Below are 14,386 nucleotides of genomic sequence, written 5' to 3' on the forward strand. Positions count from 1 at the left end.
AATATCACATGTAAAAGAGACTTTTGGGTTTTAGTGAAGAAAGGAACACTTATGCTCGAATTTTTTTGTAAGGAAAAGTTTGAAAAGTAATTACAAATTGTGTCTTTGTAATAAAATGTTTCTTTTGTATTCTTAGTATAAGAATATGAAAAGAACCACATTTGGGACTCTTTTTCATAAATCTAAATAGCCAAAGCTTTGATCTCGATAGTACTGTTTATTTTTCATTGTATTATGATAATGCTCACAGATGGTTGAATTGAATTTGATGATTGATATTAGCTTTCAAGCGTAGATCTTGATTGTTTTTGTCAGTCACTCAAGTTAATTCATGGAAGCATTGAACTCATTTCTATATTTGTTGTTAATGACTTTCTTTTAAAATTTTCCAAGTTCATATACTTCAAGTTTTAAAATAAAAATATATATTTTACAAGGGAGATGCCCCTCTAAATGCAAAAGAAGGTCGCATATCAAGGTCCTATCCAAATGTTGGAAATAGTTTTCCACATACATCCCATTGGGCTAAGTTGAATAATTTGCAAGTGACAAATCTATTTACCAACACATATAAAAAGAATTTTGTCAACTCATAATGATAAATCCCTTATTATTTTGACTTTGTCAAATCATACATTTGTTAGCTACTTTGTTGGGAGAATTCCTTTTGAAAGTGTGCTCAGTGATTGCGTTTCCAAGTCTTGGCTCCCTCATCAATTTACCTTGATGGAATTCATAACCTCACTAAAGAATTATTTCATTTACAATTTGGCAACCCTTCCCATGTAGACATTGCTCTTAAAAATAATCTCCAATTTATTTGAAATTCTCTTTTGTTTTTCCAACCTTGGTCCTGTGACTTTCAAGTCTTTGATGACAAGAAACATAGAGTTTTTGTATGGGTTGAATTCCTAGGTTTTCCTTTGCCCTATTGGCTCTTTTTGGCTAACATTTCCCAATCCCTCTGGTGTATCAATTGGTTGGAACCTAATCAATTTACCATACTTTCCCATAAAAAGGGGTTTGTGTGGAAATTGACCTTGCTCATGATCTTTGCAAGTCCTTGGAAATCTAAGTTGGGGATCATTCTTTTTCAAAAAAAGTTATATATTTAAATATAAAAAAATCTTATTTCCAATGCCATTCGAATAAACATAAGATCAAGGATTGTCCCTTAATAACCTCAGAACCTAGGACAATGTTACTAGCTCTTGTGGTGACCAAGGATTCTATTGCTCCTTGCACCTCAAACACTCCAAAATAAGCTACAACTTGGACAGCTGTGATTTGTAAGCTCAAGTTGACTGCTTCTAAATAGCGTGTTCTGTCTCCTCAAGCATATGCTTCTACCACTAAGTTTTCCACTGTAGTTTCAAACCCGATTGCCTCAGGAATGTTTTGACTTCTTCATACCTATTGAGCTATCATTTCACACGATGCTCAACAACATGATTCCTTTCAAACTCCTCTCTTGAAAAGCTAATCTGGGATCAACTCCAAGGTTCCAGGTGATCTTGTCACCTACTGGAATCCACTCAATAGAAGATAAATGTGAGTGTTCACGAGGAGGCCTTTGCTAGTTCTGACTAATTTTGAATAAGATGTTGAATCTTCTTGCTATCTCAAAAAAAGTAACCACACAAAAAAGAAATATATTTTTGTATTTTTTTTTTAATATAATGAATGCAATTTTAACTATGCAATTATATGAATTCCTAAATCAACCAAGTGTCTATAAAAGAAAATTGTGAAGATAGGGTAACAAGAAGTTTAAGAAAATAACTTGAAAAGTAAATCCCTAATGAACATAAGCCACAAAAACAACACATCTATGAGTTAAGCCTATAAAAAGATCAGTAGGTAACCAATGAAAATAGGAGTAGTGCTTCCTTAATTCCACTGATGCAATCATCAATGGGGATTCAGTAATCATAAGATGTTCATTTTTCATGGGGATTCAGTAACTGTAAGATCGCAAGGCCATAGAAACTGTGCTCATGTGAGACAAAGAGCTATGCAGGAACAATAGGGTGATCTCTTCTCCAACTAAGTATGTTAGCAGAATTTGTAAACATGTGGCAAACACCAGAACTAAAAGATTGCTCAATCAAAATAACACAATAAAACTATTGGCTCCATTACACTCCATGAATATACATTCACAAAATATAACACACTCAGGCAAGAATAACTACACTCCAAATGAGAGCACCAATAGCGTATATTATTACATCAAAATAACATACTGGAATACATGTTACATTCCTGAATTTATAAAAAATGATCTCCTCAATTTGTGTTGAGAGTGAGAGATTCCTTCATGCAAATATATGCTTAAAACTAATAAAACAAATCTAATTATGTACAAACTAACTCTCTAAATGGTGTTAAGTAGGACCCCCCCCTTGTTTATATCAATTAATGGGTGCATGAGCCTTTACGTCTTAAAACAAAGAAAGCATGAAAATAAGAAGGAAATTGTAAGATGATATAGGAGTCTCTGGAGATGCCAAAAATAGAATCTCAACCTTCTCTAGATGTTTGCAGGAGTTAAATTGAAGTTAGAATGCAATTTTAGTGCATGGAAAGCTCTAAATTTGGGATTGGTAGTTAACTGTCGGCACACCTCTGACTTCTTCAAAAAATTTGGAGCACCTTTGGAGAGGCACACCTTGCGCACCTTAGTGAAATTTGTACAAGGTGCTCAATTCACCAAAAAATTAAAGTTCGTAGTTTTGAAAATGATTTTTGGGTTTTTCTCAGATGAGGTCTGGGAGCACTCCAATGTACTTATTTTTCCCTTTTTGATGATTTATACCCTCTTTATAGCCAAAAAAATTCATACATTTGAATTGCTTCTGCTTATTCTATTTGAATTTTCAAGGCATCAGTGTTGAATCTTGTCATTAATAGTTGCATAAGATGAGGAACTTGTTATGGTTCATGTGTCCAACCTTTGCATCTTTGATCTTCAATGTAAATTCATGAATCAAAACTTACACGTGACTCCTTTGAAGGTGAAGGTTACAACTTAGGTGAGATCTCGATTGCTATTAATAATGAAGATGATATGGTGATCTGTGCACATGTGCATTATGCGCCACACCTTCGTGTTGTGCACATCTTCATGCATTGTGAAGTCCATTCCTTGATTTTTTCTTCTCTCTAACTACCTTATCCTTCTTGGTTAGAGATCAGGTGATCCAGATTATCCAGAATGATCAAATGTTTGAAACTTTTTCATTTTTTTTTTAACAAGATTTTCTAGGCATTTTTAATTGGCTTTTTTGGAGGTCTTCTACTCAAAATTTCAAATTGAAACTTTCATCGGTCCCTAAAAATTGTGTAGCTGAAGGCTCACTATTTTAGGGATTGAAATTAGATTTTTAGTTCTTCTTTCCAATGGTGTAAACGACTTTGAATTTTGAGCTCTAGGTCAAAATTTATGACCCTAACAAGTTAAGGATGCCTTTTTGCCTACACAAAGAAGCAAACATTAGTCTAGAGAGTTGACAATATAACCTAAAACAAACCCTAACTGAAAAAAAACCTGGCAGAAATGCTCCAAAATAGTGAAAAACCAATTAAATCCCCCCATAAGCCCCTGATAAGCAAAATAGTGCACCTAGCACACCTTGATAGGTGGGCTAAGTGCACTGAATGGTCATTTTAAGGCCATTTTGGCGTAGTTGTGCACCTACACATGTGCACACCTTGGTGAGGTGTGCACATGCACTTGGCAAGTGCATAAAGGGAGGGAACTTAAGTCTAAGCCTTGTTTAAAAAAGGGTGCACACATGTGCACCTTGGTAGGGTGTGCATGTGTGCACCCTTATGTGTGCCTTAGGGTCTTCGAAATGTGCACATGTGCGCACCTTAAAGAGGTGTGCACATGCGCACCTTTCCTTTAGGCTTAGTTGTTTTAAGCCTTAGGTTGCAAGGATGAAAAGATCCACAAATGAAAACCTCTCACTTAGGATTTTTATAGCTGTTTTAAGATTTTATCTTTTAGGTAAGTGTGCACCCTTGGGGGTGCATAGGTGTACATATCCAAAGGGAGACAAAGGTGCACATAAAAATTTAGCACACTTGTGCACCATAGATAGGTGTGCATGTGCGATAAGTGTGCATGTGTGCTCTTAAGCACAAAAACACTCTCTTTTTCCAAACTTTCCCAATTTTGACAGCTAGATTTTCTCAATTAAAGAACAAAGGCAAGACCCAAACTCCAAATGGAGTTCCAAAATAACCTAGGCCTCAGACTAGGGGTCTAGGAGACAAAAAATTTACTAGGGGGTCCCCATTTCTAGGAGAAATAGGGTGTGCATTGTGAAACCACAACAAGACCCACCAAAAAAATAGTCATCATCTCCTTCAGCTCATGTGGCTTCTATAATTCCAATTTCAACCCTAGTGGATCTTGTTGGTTATCTTCGTTGTCATTCTCACAACCCTTTAGGGCATAATAAATTTGATGTCACAAAGGTAAGAAATAATTATGCCTAGGAGACCTCTACCACAGGTTCAATTTTGAGTCAATCTTCTTGCATAATAGTTTCTCCTCTTTAGGGAGTGAGAAAACAATGAGTGATGGTTTCTAATGAAATTTCTTTCTTGAAATGTTAAAAGTCTTATTGACCTCCTCCACAAATACTTAGTTCGAGATGTTTGTCATCAATTCACTCATATTGATTTTTTTTTCATTTTCAAGAGATCAAAGTTGCAAATTTTCTTCTCCCTTCTGCCTAGAAAGTGATTTGGCTTCAGAGTTTAATTTTTTCCTCCTCTCATGAGTTTGGTAGAGGAGGTGTTGTTATTTTGTTAGCTCCATGTTGGCAAAATTCATACTCTCTCATGGAGAAGTGACAAAGTGCAAGGTAGGAGAATCCCCAAAGGAGATGTCCTAACCCCCAGCTATATAACCACACAATGGAAACACAACAACAATGCAATATCTGATATCAAATCACAACTCTTTATTCATAAAATAACTATTACATGCAATGTGTCGGGCTATAAGGTCTTCTCGGTTATGGCCGAATACAAAGCAATTACAATAACAGTTCTGCAAGATCCCTCAAGATCCAACCCATACACTAGCTAGTCCAAATCCACACTCTAGTAGAAACCTCCAAGATCTCAACTTGTGCTCGCAAGCCACCAAGCCACCTCCTTGTTTCTAAATTGCAACCACTAGCTCTTCACACAAACTTGCAACCCCAACACAATCCTATTGTAAACTGCCTCACATTTTCCGCTCTGTCCACAAACTCAGGAAAACTCGCTCCTCTAATTCCTCCTTCTCTCCAAGCTTCTACTAAGAAGAGATCACACCTTCAAGCTTGATTAGAAATGCTCATATGCCTTGCTTAAATAGGCACTTTCCACCCAAGATATTATAAACACAACCAATGTGGGATAAAAGGTAAATGTAACTACCTTTCAACAAATATTTAATTCCCACCCAAATACAACTAAGCACCACTGCATGGCCCAACAAATATTAAATGTATGATTAAATAAAATGTTCACAAACTTCTAGAATTCCACCTACACACCTCGATAAATGGAATGGCAACCATTTTAATTTAATTTTCTATTTACGCCACCTATGCACCTCGAAAATAGAAATTCCTTTTTTCTCCTTTTCCCCTTTTTTTCTTTTTAAAAAAAAATTATTTCTCCTCTAATTTTAATCACTTTCTCTCTCCTCCAATTTTTTAAAAATAAATTTTCCCATGCAAGATGCTCCTGCATCAAGAGGATCCTAGTCATTAGTTGGTTTGGATTTTGTTTAATATTAATAATAACCATTTTGGTGTTATTAAGTTGTATGCTCCCAATGACTATTCTAACAATACATCTCTTTGGCGACATATTGTTGATTCATTGCCTTATGCTACTTGGTTACTACATGGTAATTTTAATATGGTTGAAGTGACCTCATATAAAGATGACATTTTACATTTTTGCTAGCCATCTGATGAGAGAAAAGATTGGTTCTACATGCACAATAAATTGGGTTGTTTTGACCCCAATTAACCATTGCATCACACATGTGGCCTAGCAGACATGGTGCAATTTTTGAGCCGATCTTGATAAAGTATTTAAGAAGCTTGATCATGCTTTGATCTCCTCATTTTTTTCTTTCTTTTGTGACTTCTCAAGAATTACTGATTATGCCTTTACTTGACATGACTTTGTGAGACCACTTTCCTGTTAAGTTTTCTATTGTACGGGTATCTCATCGGCAACGTCTTTCATCGCCAAATTTCTAGCTAAGATGCCATTTCTTCATTATTCAAGCACTTTCACCCACATAAAGAATGTTTGGAACCTTTAACTAAGACTATCCTAGTTGCTAGGTTGGATTGAATTGTAAAATGTTTTGGTTTCTCAAACCACACATTTTTTACTAATTTTTTGGCAAACACCTAGCTTTTTTCCATTGTCGGTCCAATGCCAGGACTACAAAGGGTTTGCATGAAGTTATTGATTAGATGATTTCTCAATCCTTTTCATCTGAGCTACAGCTAGGGTGGCAAAACTTCATCATGCAAAGAATATTGTAGACTCTTATGTCGCTAGAGGAGCTCAAATTAAAGCACGATTACACTGGCTTAAAGTGGGGGATTGTGCTACTAAGGAATTCTTTTGAGCACTCCACCTAAAACATTCTAATTTATGAATACAAAATATCAAAGTAGGAGATGTTATTTTGACCAAATTTCCTAACATTCTTCAAGCATTTGTAGCTCATTATAAGCCAATTTTCACTCCTCGGGAACTCACTTTTGCTTCCCAACGAGCTCTTTTAGATTGCTTAGCTTGTGTCCCTATTCATCTTTCTCCTTCCCAAGTTGCCTTTTGTAATAGGCTTTTGTTCGAGAAGGACCTTAGAGAGGTTGCCTTCTCCATGATTGATGAAAAAGCTCAAGGATGTGATGGTTTCCCACTTGAATTCTATAAAGCCTTATGGGATACTTTAGGGAGTGATTTGTACCATGTCTATTTAGAAGCCATTCAAATTGGTACTTTAGGTAGTGAAATTAAAAGGAAATATAAAGTTCATACATAAATTTGGTGATACAAAAGGCATATGTAATTTGTGCCCTATCACTTTGCTTAATGTTTCTTACAGAAGTATTGCTAAAACTTTGGCTCTTCAAATTTGTCATCTTCTACCCCAAATTGTCAGACCAGAACAAACAAAATTATCCAATCCCATTATATTTTGGATGATATTATTGCTTTCTAGGAAGGTATGGAATAGGGTTGTGTCCCTCATTGCTAGCTATTTAAAAAAAAAAGATTTTGCCAAGGCTTATGACCATATATAATGACATTTTATCTTATCTATGTTGTCTCTCTTGCAAAACCCATTTTGTTTCCTATATTCAAATAACTTTTTCCATTGCCAATGCCTACATTACCATTAATGACTAGTAGTCTACCTCTTTTGGTTTACACAAGTTCATTAGGCAAGGTTGCTTGTTGCTCCTACCTTATATGTTTTGGCTGTTGAGGACTTTGGCTATCTTCTTGCCTCTACTACCTCAACTAGGCCTGTTTGTGACATCTCTTTACCCAATTCCACTACTCAATTGGTTAATAGTCACTTTGTAGGTGATTCCTTCCTCAATCTTATTGAGGATGAAGCCATCCATTGCCTGAATATCTTTTGCTTGGTCTATAGCTCTTCTATCTAATGACATGCGAGTCTTTGTTTTCAACTATCCTTTCTGCCACCCCCAATGGAATTTTAATTATAATTGGCAATGGATTCACTATGGTCAAATATTCCACTTCTTGGGAATTCTACTTTCCTTTCATGGATCCCTAGTTGAGTTATGGAATGTTGTTTTAGCAAAGATTGAGATTGAACTTTTTTATTGGATCACTAAGCCCCTTTCCCATGTTGGTAAATTTTAAATTTGTTTCAAGATTCTTGCAACCGTACATGTTTATTATCCCTCCCATTGGTCAACTTTTCAAGTAGCACATGCAAGATTGGATCACCTACTCTAGGATTTTCTTTGGGACTTTGATTCTAAACAACATGGATTTCACTGCATGGCTTGTGAGTATTGTTGTCCCCCTCGTCATTCCAAATATTTAGGTGTCATATCCGTTAACAGATAAGGTCATGCTCTTTGTGTTAAATGGATTGTCTACAACTTTTCTTGCTATGAATCATGGAAAGTTTTGCTTTGTCATTACATTGCTTCTAGATATCCAGTTCACCACCTTACATGAAAAGATTCAGGGTTGTACAACATCCTTCTCATGACAGAATCAATACAGATTTTAGGCACATTTGTTGTCAAAAGTATTTGGCAAGCTTGGTAGGTTGCACACTCGTGGTTGTGTTGGCATGGTTTGACCTTCTGTAATGGGATCTCTTTTAATCAATGTAGCCTTTAGTGGTCTTCTCTCATTTGCGTGCAAGGAATGCCACTAGCAAGAGTTCCAGGACTGTAGGCTATACATTTTCACTGCCAAGGTCTGCACACTCCCTAAGATCATTTTTGTTGAGAAATAACATCAGTTCGCATGTGGGAGAATGTCCGTGCACAATTTGGTCTTTCTAGTCATGACAAGGGCAAATTTGAATTGCTTGTCTCCTTCCCACCACTATAATTATTGCATAAGATTGGCATCACCCCTAGAAAGCCATAGTCGAAGGATTGACAATGATATCTAAATACTACCTTTGATAGATACTGCCCTTGATAGGGGTACCTCTAGCTTTCATGCCATTTGCCTATGGTGGAAATCTTGAACTAGAGATGTCATGTGCAGTCATTCAATCTTAATGGAGGCAGTAGTTTTTTACTGTTTGGTTTAGTATTATAAACCCTAGAATTGCTCATTTTAATTGGTGTTTGTTGTTTTAAGGCTTACCTTTGGGTGTTCAATTACAATCCTTGGGTGTTTTCAATCCTTGCTGTCCTTTTTGCCAATAACCTGAAACTTTTGTTCACCCATTTTGTTTTTTCAAGAACACAAAATTATTGGGCATGGATTCATAGCCTCTTCGTCCCTTTTCCTCCTCTCATGTTTGCTTTGTCCCACATTTTGTTTGGAGATCACCCTTCGCTTCCCTTTCCTATCCTTCATACTTAGCAAACTTTCAAAATGACAATTCTCTTTCAAATATGGAAGGAAAGGAATTGAACAATTTTTTCTAATACTATTATTGACATGAATGTGTCCATCTTTGCTAAGGCATGTATCTATAACAATGCTTTCTTTCAGATTTAGAAGCAAGCTAACAAAGCTGCTCTTGAGGTGGATCATTTATTATAGCTCTGAAAGCATTGGGGCAATGCACCTTGCAATGTGGCTCGCGTGATTTCAATGACAAATATTATCCTCCACGACCGTCCGACAATTCTCTCACAATGTGAGTTGTTCTTCCATGACTTGCCTTAGGTCTTTTATTTTTTGGAGTTGTAATGTTTATTAGAACTTAGCTAGATTAACATTTGGTTAGGTTGAAAGGCGAGCATTCCTCCCAACCACCACTTAGACCTCCTCTAAATTAATCAAATTTAATACAACTTTATTATATTATAAAACAAAATAAAATAAAATTTGATTAATTAATTCCTAAAAGCATCCATCATTGAATTTTTTAATGTACTAATCTGAATAAATCCCCATGCACGGACACAAATCGGGGCAAAATAGGATTAACGGTACAAAATAGGTTAAACGGTACAAAATCTGTACATTCGATTTGAATTTAGTTCAATCTCTTATAAACTTATTTCTGCTTTAAAATTGACAAAGACAGGCCGTGATTTGAAATTATTTAAACGAAGATTGTAAGCGTATTTCTGCTTTCAATTTTACAGAGGCTGTGATTTGAAATTTGTTTAAAGAAGATTCTAAAGATATATCTGCTTACTAATTCATAAAATATGCTGTGATTTGAAATTGACAAAAAGCTAGAAGAAGATTTGAAGAGCTGACATGCGAAGTCGGAGCAAATAAGCAATTCTTGCGATAGTTTTAGGTTTTTGTTATTTTAATTCCCTTGAGCCGGAGGGACAAAGGCTTGGAGGAGATCCACTATGTAGTAAGGCAATTTTTGGGTTAACAAACATCATTCATTGCAGAAGAAAGATTGGAATTATCAAATGTTTCTTGAGATTTTATAGAAGAATTGCTTTTACACCTAATCAATTTAGCTAGAAGGTTCGATTTATCAAAGTTATTGCAGTTTTAGACTCTGATTAATTAAGACATTATTTACAGGAAGGTTAATTTCAATGGACTTCATTTTACCTTATCTGTAGCAGGAATGCTTTGTAGACATTGATTCTGTTCTTGCCAAGGTTCAAAGAAGATACGTATTTCATCTTTGAAATTCTTTAACCGGATTGCTTTGATAGCTAAATGGATAACGATAGAAGAAGATACATTCTGTATCAGTCAAGGCTTACCAGTTCTCAGATATATTTGCTTCAAATTATTCTCGTCATGATAGAAATTGAGTTAACTTCATCTTTTGTATTTCGATGCAGGAGTTTTAACATCCAAGTGGGGTTCAAGAAGATAAAGATTCAAGAAGATACAAATTCATCAAGGCTTGGCTTATCAGATTGCAGGTATTTCTTGTTTAAACGAACCTAATAAACTATTCTTTGCAGGATAGGATTCTAAATTGCCTGACTTATTTTGTGTATTCCATTTTAGGATTAAATTTGCTCCCAAATGGACAAAATCTCGAAATAAACACACATGGCTTTGATTATCAATATACAGGGAAACTTTTCTTTTATTGTCTGCACCATATAGCATATGCATTCTTTAAGAATTTATAGCATATACGGAAAGCATAAGCATACTTGGGATTTATCTTTATCTGGACTAGTCTTTCTGCTTGCATTGTTGAATTTTAGAAGTTGCAATAATTGATTCGATTATATTATCTTTCTGTTTAGTGATTTTTTCCATTCGAATTTTATTATGCTAACTAAAATTTCCTCTAAAAGTGGTTTATTAAAAGGCTCACTTTCTTTGAGGATTGTACATTAGGTTGTTAATTAGAGAGGCTTCCTTATGAGAGATGAGCGGGACTGGAATAGTTATACTTTTTCATTCATTAAGCGAATGCCTTTAAGTATAAGCTGAATAGAAGAACAACAATCACTCATTCACGTGCATCCTATTGCATCAAAAGTTGGTTCAGTGAAAATAGTTCAACTGCATAGCCCTAATGCTTATAAACCTGTAAAAACTACCTTTAAATATCCCCATGTTAATGTTTTGAACCAGAATATTATCAATAGCAATAATCAGAACCTTTAACTAGAAAGGACAAGAAAGCCAAACACAGATTTATCTTGGGAAAACCCTCCTAATCAGGGGAAAACCCAGCCACACTCAAGAATAGATCCTTTTGATTTAATGATCAAGACAATGCTTCATGAGCCAAGTTGTGATCTCCCTCTTCTAGTTGATATCAATCAACAAATTAGATTAGCCTATCACCAACTCGCATAGGCTAATGAGGTTGGTTAGGGGGTCCTGTGAGGGATGCATCTTCTCCAGTGGTTAGAGTTTTGCAGGTCTGGCTTTCGTTCGAGGTCTCAAGGACTCCATATGTAGTAATTGTTATTTATAGCATGTTTTTCTACTTATATTAACTTTTGAGAGAGTCAAAGAGGGACCCCTGCTATTTTTTGAAATGGGGTATGGTCGTATGCAGCTTGATCATCTTGATCATGTTAGCTCCTTGTTTAGGCGACGTGCAAAGATAATGGGTAATAATTGAGATATTAATATTTATTTGGCCAAAATAAATAGTAATAGTTTTGAGCATATATTATTAATTTATATATAATTTTATATTATAACTTAAGTCACTTAAGTGAAAGGTCAAGTTATCATAGATGGGCCTAAGTGAATTATTAATTTTAAAAGAATTATTTGTGCACCAATTATAGAATTTAAAGTGAAAAAATTTAAAAGTGGGAATATATCTTTTATCCCACATTGGCTAGGAAAGTGTTTGAGCTCTCACAAGAATAAAATAAAAGGGACTTAAGTGCTCATTCTTATTGTTATGATGTTGATTGTTGAATTGGTATTTTCTTCTTTGGAGCATGGGAATTTGTAAGAGACCAAGGGTTTCAACAAAGTTCTGAGTTTATCGATATTGGAGAGAATTGCTTCTTCTTTGTAGCAGCAGTCAAAGGGGGTGAAATATTCATCTTTGATTGCTTATTGGGATGGCTTCTTACCCAGGTCAGCATTGTACTGATTGGAGAAATAAATCTTACAATTTATTGATAGATGGAAGGCATATTTTATGGCAGATTGAGGGCATTGGATTGTGAAACTATTGGCTGTTTATAGTGGTTCGAAATCATTGTTTTTTTGGTGGTTCTTCATCTGCCCTACCTACTCTTCACAGTTTGGTTTTGGTGAAAAAGTCCCAAAAAATCTAATAAAAACTATAAGAAGGAACACCTAGGGCTACTACAGAGTTTGGCATCATCTCTTGAAGTTTTTGTTGCTGATTGGTGAAGGGTTTATATTCTTGACTTACTTTTTTGGCCAACACTTGTTATAAGGGCTTCAATCACTCTCTAGGTATGCCATTTGATTGTAACAAGTTTTTTCTCTATGAAATAATGAAGAAGAATGATTGAAAGCTTCTACTTCCTTCCCTAGTATTTAGTTTACATATTTACAAAGTTTAATTTCATCATATGTATTTTTTTGATGTCAAACCATCTCAAAAACACAAAAAAGTTTGAAAACATAAAAAACCAACACCAAGCACAGTCAGTTCAACAGTTACGGTCTTGAAGGGTTCTTATATTGGTATTAGAGTCAAGTTCTTGCCATCCTAGAGGGTTAGGGGTTCACATGAAAAGTCACCACAGATACAATACATACAGAAAAATAGAACCAAAAGAGAATTGACAAGAAGACAATTAGTTTGCAGAGGAACCATTAGCAGCAATGGGTGACAAAGCAGAAGAAATTCCACAAAGTAATGACAAGAGAAATAGGGATATAGATTGTGATATGGAAGGGAGAGAGACTCTGAGAGATTTAGGGGTTGGCCAACAATAGGTAACTGGGGTATTACAACAGCTCACGACAACTCTGCAACAATTGAATGCACCTAGGAGATACCTCCAGGATTAAGGTGATGATCAAAGTGTAGCTGGATCATATAGAGGACATAGAGCCCCTTCATAGACAACAGATAGGCCTACTCGGTCCACTTTTTTGAGGGAACCAAGGGCGGAGGAGAATGCTGAAGAGGCTGAGGATCCAACATATGTTGATGCAGTTATGGCAGCCAATGATGATTGGGTGTTATTGACTCCAGAAATGTGCGAACGAATGCATATTCACAGGTTTATATATTTGAGGATTGAGTACAAGTCTTGACAGGGGCATAGGCCACGAATTCAAAACAATGACTTAAAGCACACCACTAGTAAAATCGCATTACCTTATTTTGATGGCAACGACAAGGTAACAACTCAGTCTTGGATCTACAAGTTAGATACCTTCCTATCACTTTGACCCATATCTGAGGAAGAAGCCATTAAATATGTCACATTGCATCTAGAGGGAAAAACCCACAATTAGTGGTATTAAGGTATGTAGATAGGTTGGTTGACTGCTTTGATAAGGACCCAAAGACATGTTTTAGAGATCTTGTCCAGTTGAAACAAGTTGGGAGTTTAGAGAGTTATTTTAGTGATTTCTAGAGGCTATATGTTATGGTTATTGACATTTTAAGAGTGGAGGTTGGTTGTGCTATTTATCAAGGGCCTAATGGAACCCTTAAAAGGGTGAGTAAAGGGATTTGACCCAGTGACATTATAGGCTGCAATGAAGAAGGCTACTAAGTATGGAACCTACAACTCCTCAGAGCAAGTTTCTACCCAAGGGGTCATCTTCACATAGTTTTTTGTGAGGGACAGAAAAATCAGATTTCAAAGGGGATCAAAAAGGGAAATCAGTAGCGTTATTGACAAGGAAACATTTAATGACCTACGCAATAAAAAGTTGTGTTTCTACTACAAGGACCCTTATAATGCAAACCATGACTGTCCTTTGAGGCCCAATGGTAAAGCAAACCGTGTTCTGTGGGCATGCTATGAAGATTCCGAATCTGGAAATTCAGCCTAGCAAATTTGATCTTGAGGATTCCGATGTGGGAAGGGCTGAAAACAAGCTAGAAAGGTTGGAGAAAATGCAGTCTTATGAAGGAGAGATTAAGCTTAAGGAGGTACGTCTTACTAGCATTAAGTAGGAAGACTCTTTTCGAATGTGTGGTGTGCTAGCGGGACAATGGATTATCACTTTATTGCATATAGGTGCCACTCATAACTTCATTGATACTAGA

General features: G+C 35.8%; 1 long non-coding RNA gene across 1 annotated transcript in view; it reads left to right on the top strand.

Moving 5' to 3' along the window:
* The first annotated feature begins 9,705 nt into the window (after positions 1 to 9,705).
* LOC149550377 (uncharacterized) overlaps positions 9,706 to 14,386 on the top strand; it is a 33,762-nt gene continuing 29,081 nt past the window's right edge. Inside the window, exons 1-3 of the long non-coding RNA XR_016354197.1 lie at positions 9,706 to 9,830; positions 9,954 to 10,084; positions 10,264 to 10,616. This is a non-coding gene — a long non-coding RNA (uncharacterized LOC149550377). The remainder of the gene's footprint in view (positions 9,831 to 9,953; positions 10,085 to 10,263; positions 10,617 to 14,386) is intronic.

The sequence above is a fragment of the Cupressus sempervirens genome, chromosome 7 (assembly GCF_028749045.1).
Source record: "Cupressus sempervirens isolate cs-2001-9-10 chromosome 7, ASM2874904v1, whole genome shotgun sequence".
NCBI lineage: Eukaryota > Viridiplantae > Streptophyta > Pinopsida > Cupressales > Cupressaceae > Cupressus > Cupressus sempervirens.